This window comes from Lactuca saligna, chromosome 8 (genome assembly GCF_052625555.1).
Source record: "Lactuca saligna cultivar CGN05327 chromosome 8, ASM5262555v1, whole genome shotgun sequence".
Classification (NCBI taxonomy): domain Eukaryota; kingdom Viridiplantae; phylum Streptophyta; class Magnoliopsida; order Asterales; family Asteraceae; genus Lactuca; species Lactuca saligna.
The window spans coordinates 159,041,635-159,055,622 of record NC_136424.1 but is presented as its reverse complement, the minus strand read 5'-3'; positions in this window follow the sequence as shown (position 1 = coordinate 159,055,622).

Here is a 13,988-nt window from a genome sequence, read left to right as displayed (position 1 = left end):
CTTTATATACATGTAGGCTATTAGGGTTTACAGCTAGGAAACCCTAATCTGACTCCTTAAGCCCTAAGCAACCCATGGACTCCTTTAACATATCCCTTGGACAAATTCCTTATGGGCTTACCATAGAATTCATCCAACCTATACATTATTAGGTGATCCATATCCCAATTGCAATTATCCTCTAATTACAAATCCAGTTCCCTAATTTTAGTTAATCTCTTTTCGTCACAAAATTAATTCTTAATTAATTATTGACTAATATTAATTAAACAATATGATTTCTCCTTTAATATATTATTCTTATAATATATTAATAAATCATAAGTAAACCTTTATCTCCTTAATTCATCCTACATATTGCTATGGTGAAGTCAACCCAAAAGGACCATGCTCATAAGCGGGTCAAGTACATACCAAAATAGTTATGGACTTAGATACAAATCCAACAGTATGTTCCTCAGGTGGAGAGGGAACGATTGACACAGGAGTTTCTATCTCTCAAGAAGAAGACAGAAATAATGATATAGGTTACAAGGATGTTTCATGAGAGGGCGTTGTTCTGCCCTGAGCACGTGTCTACTGAGCAAACACATGTGAGTCGATACATGAGCATTTTGAGAAGGGATATTCAGGAGTTCATGGCGAACTCATCATATCGGATATTAGCTAAGTTACAGACCAATGCCAGGAGGAGGAAGATTGAGCTATAGACTCAGACCAGAGAGGAGAGAAAGTCTTAGGAGAGAGACAAGAGACTAGTGCAGTTGCAACCGGTGATGAAGCGGGCTAAGCCCGCTTATTCGAGAGTTGGAAACCACAAGGTCCATACTTGTGGCAAGTGAGGCAAGATCTGTGAGGGATCTTGCCAAGTAGGTATTTGCTACAAATATGGCAAGGAGGGTCATATGGCGAAGGACTGACCCAAGGGATTTTTGGTTCGCTTTCATTGTAGCCCGACTGGCCACCGGAAGGCTGAGTATCCTCAGCTCACTCAGGGATCGGCCCAGGCTTCTGTTCCTGCTACTTTGCGCGTTACTGATGGCTGACTGAGGAAGGCCTAGGCTCTGAGAGCTTGTGGGAGAGCTTTCCAGATGAATGCGAAGGAGGTCCGCACAACACCAAACGTTGTTGCTGGTACATATCTCCTTACCTATGTTATTTTGATATTTGTGTATGCTTATATTGTGTTTCATATAGGTACTTTTCTTGTGAATTTTGTGCCTCCCTTGGTGTTATTTGACTCGGGTGCGAGTTGATATTTCATATCTTTATCCTTTAGTAGTCACATTAGTGTTAGACACGAGGTATTGAATCGATCACAGAGGGTTTCTATACCCAACGAGCATGCAGTTTTTGCCACTGATGTATTCCGGGGATGTGTTTTAGAGATTTTCGGTGTTGACTTTCTGATAGATCTAATGCTAATAGCGATGGGCAATGTCTGTGTCATAGTGAGCATGGATTGGTTGAGTCGGTTTGGAGCCATGATTAACTGTGAGCGTCAGATGGTGACCATTCGAGACCCTAATGGGGGAGTACTTACTGTTTATGGTGAGGGAACTAGATCGGGATCAACTTTCTGCTCTGCCGCCAGGGCGAGGAAGAGTCTATAGTAAGGATGCATGGGGTTTTTAGCGTATGTGATGGATATGCGGGTAGACACTGAGAGGCCGAGTTCTGTTTCCGATGTTCCAGTAGTATGAGAGTTCCATGAAATTTTCCCCAAGGAACTATCAGGTGTGCCTCTTGAGAGACAGGTAGAGTTCCGGATCGACCTAATTCCGACGGTGGTGCCTGTTGCCAAGGTACCTTATCGCTTTGCGCCGCCCGAGATGCAGGAGTTATCCTAACAGCTCCAGGAGCTATTGGGGAAGGGTTTCATTAGACCGAGTAGCACACTGTGGGGAGCACCGACCCTTTTGGTCAAGAAAAAGGATGGTTCACACCGGATGTGCATCGACTATCGGGTTTTGAACAAGTTGATGGTCAAGAACCATTATCCACTACTGAGGATCGACGATTTGTTCGATCAGTTGCATGGGGCGTCTTGGTTTTCCAAGATTGATTTTTGAGATCCGGGTATCATTAGATGAGAGTTTGCGACGAGGATATCCAGAAGACGGCCTGTTGGACTCGTTATGGGTTTGTAGGCCCATGTTGTATCGGTTGGCGATCGTGTCCATCGATGACATTTTGGTGTACTCGAGGACTAGGGAACAGCATGAGGAGAATCTTCTGGAGATTCTTGGGGTATTAAGGATGGAGAGGCTTTACGCCAAATTCTTCAAGTGTGATTTTTGGTTACGAGAGGTCTAGTTTTTAGGACATGTCGTTAACAAGAATGAGATTTTGGTTGACTCGTCAAGATTGAGGCAGTTCTACGATGGGAGGTACCAAGATCCCCATCCTAGATCAGGAGTTTTCTGGATTTGGCGGTTTACTATCGGAGGATTATCAAAGATTTCTCCAAAATTATTGTTTCTCTAACCAGATTGAGTAGAAAGTGTGTTACTTTTATTTGGGGGCCTGAGCAGTAGCCTTCATTCGAGACTCTTCGCCATAGATTGTGCGAGGCACCAGTGCTAGCCCTACCGGAGGGCATAGAGGACTTCGTAGTCTACTATGATGCATCCAAATTGGGAATGGGTGCCGTGTTGATGCAGAGAGGGCACATGATAACATATGCATCGAGGCAACTGAAGTCTCACGAGATGAGGTATCCCAACTACGAATTGGAGCTGGGGGTGGTGTCACACCCCAAAACCGAGAACGGCGGAAATGTTCTGGGGCGGAGGACGTCATGTAATGTATCACAACAATGCAAAGTAGTAAACAAGCAACAACATCATCCATTGCATTAATAGTATAATTTTAATTACATTTTAGTTCATTCATAGTATAATTCTACAAAATGAATATTCAAAAATAAAAGACGAGTCTTGATTGCTTCGTCTTCACAGAACCTGGTAGTCGTACCTGTCTATCCGTATCCTGGGAATACAAGTTATTTTGAAAGCGAGTATCAGCAAATATGCTGGTGAATTCATAAGTATTTATGTGACTTTGATTTGTAAAGATGTAATTCAAAGACTTGTAAATGTTTTTGAAGGAAAGTTTGTACCAATGAACATGTTTGTAAATATCTGTAAACGTTTGAAAACTCTAGAAAATCCCATATTTTCTACTAGTATAAAATGTAGCCTTCTACCAAGACCCAACTGTTTTGAATGTTTGCTTCAGAATTCCAATATTTGCTTGTAAGTGAGTGATAGTTTAAAAGTCCCAAAATGAACTACCATGATGTTTTTCATGTCATAAAATAGTAGATTTGTGTATAGTTATAATCGCTAAGATATATGAAAACTCCGTAAATCAGCGTGTTTTTAATACTTCATGTGAGTTTTATAACCATGCTATTGACATTGATGGCCTGTAACAACGTTCTTCAGGCTTTGGAATGTTATGACATTTGTCATCCCAGACCTGCCGGTCTAACTGTAGCTAACAGTTTAGGTGCAGGATTGTCAATCCCGTATAGATCTATACACAAGTGTCATGCCCCCCCCCCTCCAAGGGATTACGGTATATAATACAGGACTTAAAATGCATACTCGAACGTACGTTAAGCTGAAATGTCTCACAGTTCTTAGTATTAAATAGATTTACGTATGAAAGTCCATTTTGTTTTTGTATATGAATATACCTTCTTGATATGGTACTTGTAGTAAATAAAATGTTATGAATATCTAGTATAATATCTCATGTAATTATATTCCTTGAAATGGTATGTCTTGAAGTTGTATGCTTCTGTAATTGTATGTCTTAAGATTGTATGCCTTTTTAATCGTATATAATTGTATCTCTTCGCGTAGTATGTAATGTATTTGTATTGACTCATGAATAGACTGAATCTTGTATAAATCTTGGTACTTGGAATGGTAAATAGTATGTCTTAACTATACCTATTATAGTTATTGATAATGTGTGTGTATAACTCGAAATATGCCTTTGCTACTCAAAGGTACTGAGCGAACTGATGGAAACTTTTATGTCTATATATGTACATATGATATATATAACTAATATTTAGACGACATTCGGACGAATAACCGATGCCCTAAGGCCACATCCCAACGAGGAAAAGGAAATAAAGCGAGCTAGCCGTCCTAAGTCCTTCAAACATTACTTATATAAGTATACATATATAGGCAAGCACAAAAATATAAAAGAAGTTTTGTAAAACCTTTTGAAAAGTTTAATAAATAAGAAATGATGACTTGATGTCAGTTTATAAAATGATTTGAAAGCAGTTTGGTTGATAAGAATAGTTTTATTATAGTTATTGATAATGTGTGTGTATAACTCGAAATATGCCTTTGCTACTCAAAGGTACTGAGCGAACTGACGGAAACTTTTATGTCTATATATGTACATATGATATATATATCTAATATTTAGACGACATTCGGATGAATAACCGATGCCCTAAGGCCACATCCCAACGAGGAAAAGGAAATAAAGCGAGCTAGCCGTCCTAAGTCCTTCAAACATTACTTATATAAGTATACATATATAGGCAAGCACAAAAATATAAAAGAAGTTTTGTAAAACCTTTTGAAAAGTTTAATAAATAAGAAATGATGACTTGATGTCAGTTTATAAAATGATTTGAAAGCAGTTTGGTTTATAAGAACAGTTTTAAATATAGGAAGACCTTTGTTAGAAACATGATTCTAACAGCGTTTGAAAGGAATCATAAAGTATGTAAGACAGTTTGATAAAGAGTTTTTAACATGTAAAAATGTCTTTCGTAAACTAATATAGTTTTTTCAAAAGTTTGTTTCGTTTGTATAGTAAACCTTAGTGTGATGCTCACTTGTATTGTAATGTGTAACTTTTGTGATGACATAAATGAACACATCTACTCCAGGTATAAATAGACCGTTTGATTCGTATACGTATAACCACCTATTTAATTTCAACGGATAATATGATATCGTGTTATGTTTTCCGTACGATGGATTTCATATAATGGTTATGGATTACACATGCTTTACTTGATAAAAATGAGTATTTAGTGAATCTTTGAGTTACACACGATAATAATCGTGTGTTTACTTGTATCCCCCCCCCCCCCTTAAAAGTGTATATTAAAACAATATTGATAACGCATTTAAAAATGTAGATTATAGGGGTATGAACTCACCGAAGAAAGTGCGTGATTTGAAGAAAACGAGATTTTCCAGAGCGGCACCTCGACCGGAAAGTGACGAGATTCTCGGGAATCTCGTGGCTTCGGACTTTCTTCGGGGCTTGAATATGAAACCGGGGAGTCGGGATGTTGTCGGCACGAAAAACGAGGCGAAAATGAGAGAGAAATGAGGTATTTTTGTGAAAACAGCCGGCACCCTCGCAGCCTATTTATAGGAGCTGGATGTCCTCGGTACGCAGGGCGTACTTCGGACTTACGCGAGGCATTCGTTTGGGTCACTGCTTACGATTCGGGCCTAGCTACGCGTAGAGGGGGGCAGCCGATGGGACTTGACTCTGGGTCTAGTACGCGGGGCGTACTCCCATATTACGCGGGGCGTAATTCTGGCTTCCGTCTTCTAAATTCCGTAACTTTCGCGTATGAGCTCCGTTTTTGACGTTCTTTATATCCACGCGAAGGTGAGAAAATACTCTACAACTTTCATTTAGACTCCGTTGGCTAATTTTGAATTTATTTTTAATTATATTTTAATTAATAGGTCGGGACACGATAACTGCATTAAAAATCCGTAACTTCTTTATCCGAAGTCCGTTTTCGTCAGACTTTTTATTGTTATACTCCTATTGTTGGGCTCTCCAACTTTCGTTTAGGTTGTGTCGGCTAAAGATCGCTCGATCTCTGTTTCGAGTTTTTAGCTGTCTACTGCTAGGTTAGAAACTTTGGAAAATCATAACTTCCTCATACGAAGTCAGAATTAGGCGTTCTTTTTATGCATGATCACGGTTTAACGTAATCTACGACTTTCATTTAGATGCCTAAGGCTAAAAACTATTATATCGAAACTTTGCGTTTTACGTCTACCAGCGTTGCCGGTTCTCGCCGTGAATATTTGATTGGTCATAACTTCTTCGTTATAACTTGGATTTTAGTGTTCTTTATATGTATGAAAACCTTGATACGAGTCCTACCACTTTATTTAACCCAAATATGATTTTAGGAAAGTTAAGTTTTGGCTTAAATTTGACTGGCGTTACATTTTATCATCTCAAAATATCGGGTTGTCACATCATCCCCCTGTTAGAGGGAATTTCGTCCCGAAATTCGAGTTTTAAGTAGTATTAACAATTATGCTACCGATAGGAGTTCTATTTGATACTCGTATTCTTAAGCAAACATTCGTCTTCGCCTGGCATTCCAGTGAATCTTTCACTAATGGGATACGACTTTGCTTCTTTCGTTTGACTTCACTGGTATGATATCCTTTCCTTTTCGAAGGTGTGTTGTGTGTTTTTGTGTTTGGTGAGAGTATTACACCTTGTACCCTACAAGTAGTGTCTCCAGATCTTCAGAGTAATCAACGCTGCTCCTGAATCAAGGTCATGTGTTGAACAATCAAATTCTTGGGTCTTAAACTGTCTTGAGATATAGGTAGTGATCTTTCCCCTTGCATAATAACACAACCAAGCCCTTGGTTATATGTATCGCATTACACCATGCAATATTCTATCCCCTTTTTGGGAGGGATAATATTGGTGCGATGCATCAGACTTACTTTAGCGTTTGGAACGCTCTTTCTTGTTTACAGACGAATCCGGTGCTCTTCCAAGTGAGAAATTTGTCCTAAAGAATCCCCTTCTGAGGAGTTTGTTAAGCTTGTTAGGAAGTTCTTGCACCTCGGTTGGAGCTAGACAATAAGTTGACTTGGCTACTGGAACTAAGTCGATTCTGAATTTGACTTGACGCCGTGTTGGTAGTCTCGGTTGTCCTTTCGGAAAGGTGTTGGGAAAACCCGTGTACTTCTTGGATGTTCTGAATGTCCTTCATTTCTTGGCACGTCTTGGCGATGTGTGCAAGGAATACATGATATTCCTTTTGTAAGCATTTCTGAGCTTCCATACACGAATTTGATGAGAGGGTTCGTACTTAGTTTGTCGCTGTAAATAACTAGAGCTTCGTTGTTTTAGGGAGGTTAGGACGAACTGCTTATCATAGCACCTGATGTCGGTTCAATGTAGACTTAACCAACTCTTGCTAATCATGATGTTGAAACCTTGGGGTGGATTAGCTGTCGTGAATATCTAATAGAAGTATGACTACTCATGAATTAGGGGAAAAAGATAGGTATTTCTAAGTTTATTTTTACGGACGCACGATCACTTGCAGTCTTGGGTAGTCTCCGTCTTGAAGTTCATAGTAGAATTCATACCTGGTTCATCCATCACAGTCTCGGTTATACGAGTCGTTTATAATTAAGGTTGAAAAGGTAGTCGAATAAATGATTCTTCTTTAAGCCCTCATCCCCTCGAGGAAAAAGAAGTTAAAGTGGAATTGTCAATTCCAAACTTGTAGGACCTTGATTATATATCACCCCTATGTATACGTTCATCAGCGAAGTTCAACCATATGGACTCTTTGGATTTGAACTTGGCGTACTGTACAAGTGGTAATTTGGAGATTCCTTTGGAAAAGAAAAAAAACTATGAGGTATTCTATATATGGGTACTTTGGTGTTTCGGGATGATGGTTTCGCTAGAAAGACGTTTTCGAAGAAGGAGATGTATGTATGAAGCTGTTTTTGTGAGGATCAAATTGAATCAAGTCGTAAGATAATGTTGGAGTCATAAGGAAACTTAAATACGTTTGATTTGAATATGAAACGTTTACAGACAAAACATAACCGTGCAACCATCAACAGAGTCACAGTACTTTAGACTACTACAAGTCTATTGTCGTGAATAAGGTATACTATAAATGGCAAGTATACACAGTACGAGCATCCCTATACCGACGGGATCCCGTAAAGGATAAGACTCTGATTTGTGCTAGTTTTGGATGATTTATAAGCCTGTTACAATGAAATGCCTAAATTACATTAACGTGGGTTCGTAGTAGGTTCTCCTGCAGCTGTGACCCTGAGAATCCTACCTTCTGCGCCAGAGTTCTTTGTTATAGGACAATCCTTCTTGAGATGTCCTATCTCCCCGTATTGGTGGCATGACTGGCTAGTACTTAGCCTTGGTGGCGAGAGTGAGGTGTTTAGCTAGAGCTATGTGGACGCGAGTGCCTTCCTCATTATACCACCTTGGAAACTGCTTTCTAAGGCGTCCTGCAGGAGTTGCCAATTGTTGCTGTGGTATGCAAGTCTTTGGGATCTCTTGCGCTCCTTTAGGGCTTGACGATATCGCCCCTTCCTTTTGGTCTTATGGCTTCGTGAGTCTATGACTGTTGCCATTTGTTGTTTTGTGTAAGGAAAGTTGTCACCGCAGCTGCTACTGCAGCTTGAAATGAAGCGACGTCGATATGGAGGATAGGGTTTTCATTGCTCGGCGGATCGTTTCCGGATGACGACATGATTTTTGTAATACGAAAGATAAAGATTTTTGTGAGCGATTATGGTTGACTCTAGACGTACTTCGATTGCTTTAAGTAAAGAGTACAAGTATGTTCTCGAAAGTTTGACATACATCCCTATGATGCAGTACTAGTACGGATTGGAAGTATGTTCATGATGGTTTGATCTACATCCCCATGATGCAATCATAGTATAGAGTAGAAGTATGTTTGTAGAATGGTCTTTTTAAGACGTTTGTCGTTCAAGCCGAGGTATCGTTGGTTGGTGGATAACATGATCCAACCACTAGAAGGGACATGGAAATGCCTCCGAAGTTAAATTACTATAGTCCAATGACTTGACTAAAGCATATTAACGAAGGTATGATGAGGGTTTTTGAACAAAAGGCGACACGGGAGTTAGCCGACTGTTAATATCATCGATGCTTTACGATGTAATAAGCTTAGGAAATTTTTGACTTTGAAGAAGGTCTTACATCATAACCAGAGTAGAATGGTTTAGGCCGCATAAAGGCCTAACTAACAGTACTTACAGTACAAGATAGTTTCATAGAAAATGTTGCATCGGGCATAGACAGAAAATAATTCTTTTAACAAGGGAAATTAAAGTAAGGCATCTACTTTTGGCGACGGTCATCCCTCTGGTGGACTCTCAGCTCAGTCAGTTGACGTTCCATATCAAGTAGGTGTCCTTCGTATACCCTTAGGAGTTCTATGACTTCGGCTTGTGTTTCAGCTAATGCTTGCAGCAGGGTCTCATGGTCTCTTTTAGTTCTCTCACGATTGTTTTCAAGATGATTGGTGTAGATGGTGTGCATTATTGCGTTGGTATTTATCCTGTTTGATACAATGGAGAGTCGTCCTGCCTTGAATTTCGTTTCGACCAACTCTACGGATCCGGATTGTTAGAACTTTGCCTGCTGATCTCCCTTCGCTTAAGTTGTAGTAGCTTCGGTCTCCTTTTGACGACATAGGTCGATCTTGCTCTTCGCTCCATGTTTCCAAGTATTCTACCTAAGGAGGCGTCGGGCCATGAAGAGCTAGACGGGGGTTAGGGTTTGAATTCGGAGCTACCAGGGGTAGGTTCTCCTTCTCGAGTTCAGAGTTATCATCATCCGAAAGATCTTCAGTATGGTGATCATTCAAAGGGGATTGGATGATCATTCTCTGGTTCTTCTCTGAACCCTCCAGCATTGCCTTTGTTCGGGAGGTACGAGTTGTCGTGGGGATGGGGTCCAGCTATGTTATCTATACGGTAATTTGGGGTATAAGAATCTAACACATAAGTAGTTTATAGAATACACAAAATACTCCTATAGTATTTTAGGTTTACGTTCTATTGTTCCCATTGTGGTATTGTGGGTAAGTTTTTAGACTTGTTGCAACTCACAACCACACTTAGGCACATGCTAGTCAATCCTTGGAAAATATAGTTGATCAGGCTATATCATCCCAGTTTTGACTATATGTCTCTAAGTCTACTTGTGCTGCCCAACAATCGTAATACTTTTGTTCTGTCTTAGTGAAACTGATGAATGCAGACATGTATAATTCAAATACTTTATTGCTTAAAAGTATAGACTCTTTATCAGAGTATTTTAATCCCTACTGTATTTTTAGTTTGTATATCTTTTATGGGTTGATATACTTAATTCACTATAAACAATGCTCTGATACCAATCTGTCACACCCCAAAACCGAGAACGGCGAAAACGTTCTGGGGCGGAGGACGTCATGTAATGTATCACAACAATGCAAAGTAGTAAACAAGCAACAACATCATCCATTGCATTAATAGTATAATTTTAATTACATTTTAGTTCTTTCATAGTATAATTCTACAAAATGAATATTCAAAAATAAAAGACGAGTCTTGATTGCTCCGTCTTCACAGAACCTGGTAGTCGTACCTGTCTATCCGTATCCTGGGAATACAAGTTATTTTGAAAGTGAGTATCAGCAAATATGCTGGTGAATTCATAAGTATTTATGTGACTTTGATTTGTAAAGCTGTAATTCAAAGACTTGTAAATGTTTTTGAAGGAAAGTTTGTACCAATGAACATGTTTGTAAATATCTGTAAACGTTTGAAAACTCTAGAAAATCCCATATTTTCTACTAGTATAAAATGTAGCCTTCTACCAAGACCCAACTGTTTTGAATGTTTGCTTCAGAATTCCAATATTTGCTTGTAAGTGAGTGATAGTTTAAAAGTCCCAAAATGAACTACCATGATGTTTTTCATGTCATAAAATAGTAGATTTGTGTATAGTTATAATCGCTAAGATATATGAAAACTCCGTAAATCAGCGTGTTTTTAATACTTCATGTGAGTTTTATAACCATGCTATTGACATTGATGGCCTGTAACAACGTTCTTCAGGCGTTGGAATGTTATGACATTTGTCACCCCAGACCTGCCGGTCTAACTGTAGCTAACAGTTTAGGTGCGGGATTGTCAATCTCGTATAGATCTATACACAAGGGTCATGCCCCCCCCCCCTCCAAGGGATTATGGTATATAATACAGGACTTAAAATGCATACTCGAACGTACGTGAAGCTGAAATGTCTCACAACTCTTAGTATAAATAGATTTACGTATGAAAGTCCATTTTGTTTTTGTATATGAATATACCTTCTTGATATGGTACTTGTAGTAAATAAAATGTTATGAATATCTAGTATAATATCTCATGTAATTGTATTCCTTGAAATGGTATGTCTTGAAGTTGTATGCTTCTGTAATTGTATGTCTTAAGATTGTATGCCTTTTTAATCGTATATAATTGTATCTCTTCGCGTAGTATGTAATGTATTTGTATTGACTCATGAATAGACTGAATCTTGTATAAATCCTGGTACTTGGAATGGTAAATAGTATGTCTTAACTATACCTATTATAGTTATTGATAATGTGTGTGTATAACTCGAAATATGCCTTTGCTACTCAAAGGTACTGAGCGAACTGACGGAAACTTTTATGTCTATATATGTACATATGATATATATAACTAATATTTAGACGACATTCGGACGAATAACCGATGCCCTAAGGCCACATCCCAACAAGGAAAAGGAAATAAAGCGAGCTAGCCATCCTAAGTCCTTCAAACATTACTTATATAAGTATACATATATAGGCAAGCACAAAAATATAAAAGAAGTTTTGTAAAACCTTTTGAAAAGTTTAATAAATAAGAAATGATGACTTGATGTCAGTTTATAAAATGATTTGAAAGCAGTTTGGTTTATAAGAACAGTTTTAAATATAGGAAGACCTTTGTTAGAAACATGATTCTAACAGCGTTTGAAAGGAATCATAAAGTATGTAAGACAGTTTGATAAAGAGTTTTTAACATGTAAAAATGTCTTTCGTAAACTAATATAGTTTTTTCAAAAGTTTGTTTCGTTTGTATAGTAAACCTTAGTGTGATGCTCACTTGTATTGTAATGTGTAACTTTTGTGATGACATAAATGAACACATCTACTCCAGGTATAAATAGACCGTTTGATTTGTATACGTATAACCACCTATTTAATTTCAACGGATAATATGATATCGTGTTATGTTTTCCGTACGATGGATTTCATATAATGGTTATGGATTACACATGTTTTACTTGATAAAAATGAGTATTTAGTGAATCTTTGAGTTACACACGATAATAATCGTGTGTTTACTTGTATCCCCCCCCCCCCTTAAAAGTGTATATTAAAACAATATTGATAACGCATTTAAAAATGTAGATTATAGGGGTATGAACTCACCGAAGAAAGTGCGTGATTTGAAGAAAACGAGATTTTCCAGAGCGGCACCTCGACCGGAAAGTGACGAGATTCTCGGGAATCTCGTGGCTTCGGACTTTCTTCGGGGCTTGAATATGAAACCGGGGAGTCGGGATGTTGTCGGCACGAAAAACGAGGCGAAAATGAGAGAGAAATGAGGTATTTTTGTGAAAACAGCCGGCACCCTCGCAGCCTATTTATAGGAGCTGGATGTCCTCGGTACGCAGGGCGTACTTCGGACTTACGCGAGGCATTCGTTTGGGTCACTGCTTACGATTCGGGCCTAGCTACGCGTAGAGGGGGGCAGCCGATGGGACTTGACTCTGGGTCTAGTACGCGGGGCGTACTCCCATATTACGCGGGGCGTAATTCTGGCTTCCGTCTTCTAAATTCCGTAACTTTCGCGTATGAGCTCCGTTTTTGACGTTCTTTATATCCACGCGAAGGTGAGAAAATACTCTACAACTTTCATTTAGACTCCGTTGGCTAATTTTGAATTTATTTTTAATTATATTTTAATTAATAGGTCGGGACACGATAACTGCATTAAAAATCCGTAACTTCTTTATCCGAAGTCCGTTTTCGTCAGACTTTTTATTGTTATACTCCTATTGTTGGGCTCTCCAACTTTCGTTTAGGTTGTGTCGGCTAAAGATCGCTCGATCTCTGTTTCGAGTTTTTAGCTGTCTACTGCTAGGTTAGAAACTTTGGAAAATCATAACTTCCTCATACGAAGTCAGAATTGGGCGTTCTTTTTATGCATGATCACGGTTTAACGTAATCTACGACTTTCATTTAGATGCCTAAGGCTAAAAACTATTGTATCGAAACTTTGCGTTTTACGTCTACCAGCGTTGCCGGTTCTCGCCGTGAATATTTGATTGGTCATAACTTCTTCGTTATAACTTGGATTTTAGTGTTCTTTATATGTATGAAAACCTTGATACGAGTCCTACCACTTTATTTAACCCAAATATGATTTTAGGAAAGTTAAGTTTTGGCTTAAATTTGACTGGCGTTACATTTTATCATCTCAAAATATCGGATTGTCACAGGCGGTGGTATTCACCCTCAAGATTTGGCGCCACTATCTTTATAGTGTCCAGTTTACAATTTACACGGACCATAAGAGCTTAAAATTCCTTATGGATCAGCCCATCTTGAATATGAGACAGAGAAGGTGGCTGCATGTAGTGAAAGACTATGACTTTGAGATTTTATATCACCCTAGCAAGGCTAATGTGGTAGCCGACGCCCTGAGTCGTAGAGCAGCAGGTGCTCCGATCCGAGATGTTTGTATGAGGATAACAGTGATGAATCCAGTCTTAGATACCATCAGAGAGGCCCAAGCGGCAGCCATGAGACCAGAAAACCGTAAGAGAGAGTGGGTGGTTAGGAAGATTTTTGAGTTTGAGATAGATAGTCTGGGGCTTATGACCTTTCGTGGGTGGACATGGTTGCCATATATGGGTGGAGATCAACATATTTTGATAGAGGAGGTGTTGGATAAGGTGTCTAAGTCCATAACTTATTTGGTATATACTTGACCCGATCCGGCATGGTCCATTTGGGTTGCACTTCACCCAAACTATTTATGGATAATTTTATGAGAATTGTATACTACGATTTATTAATA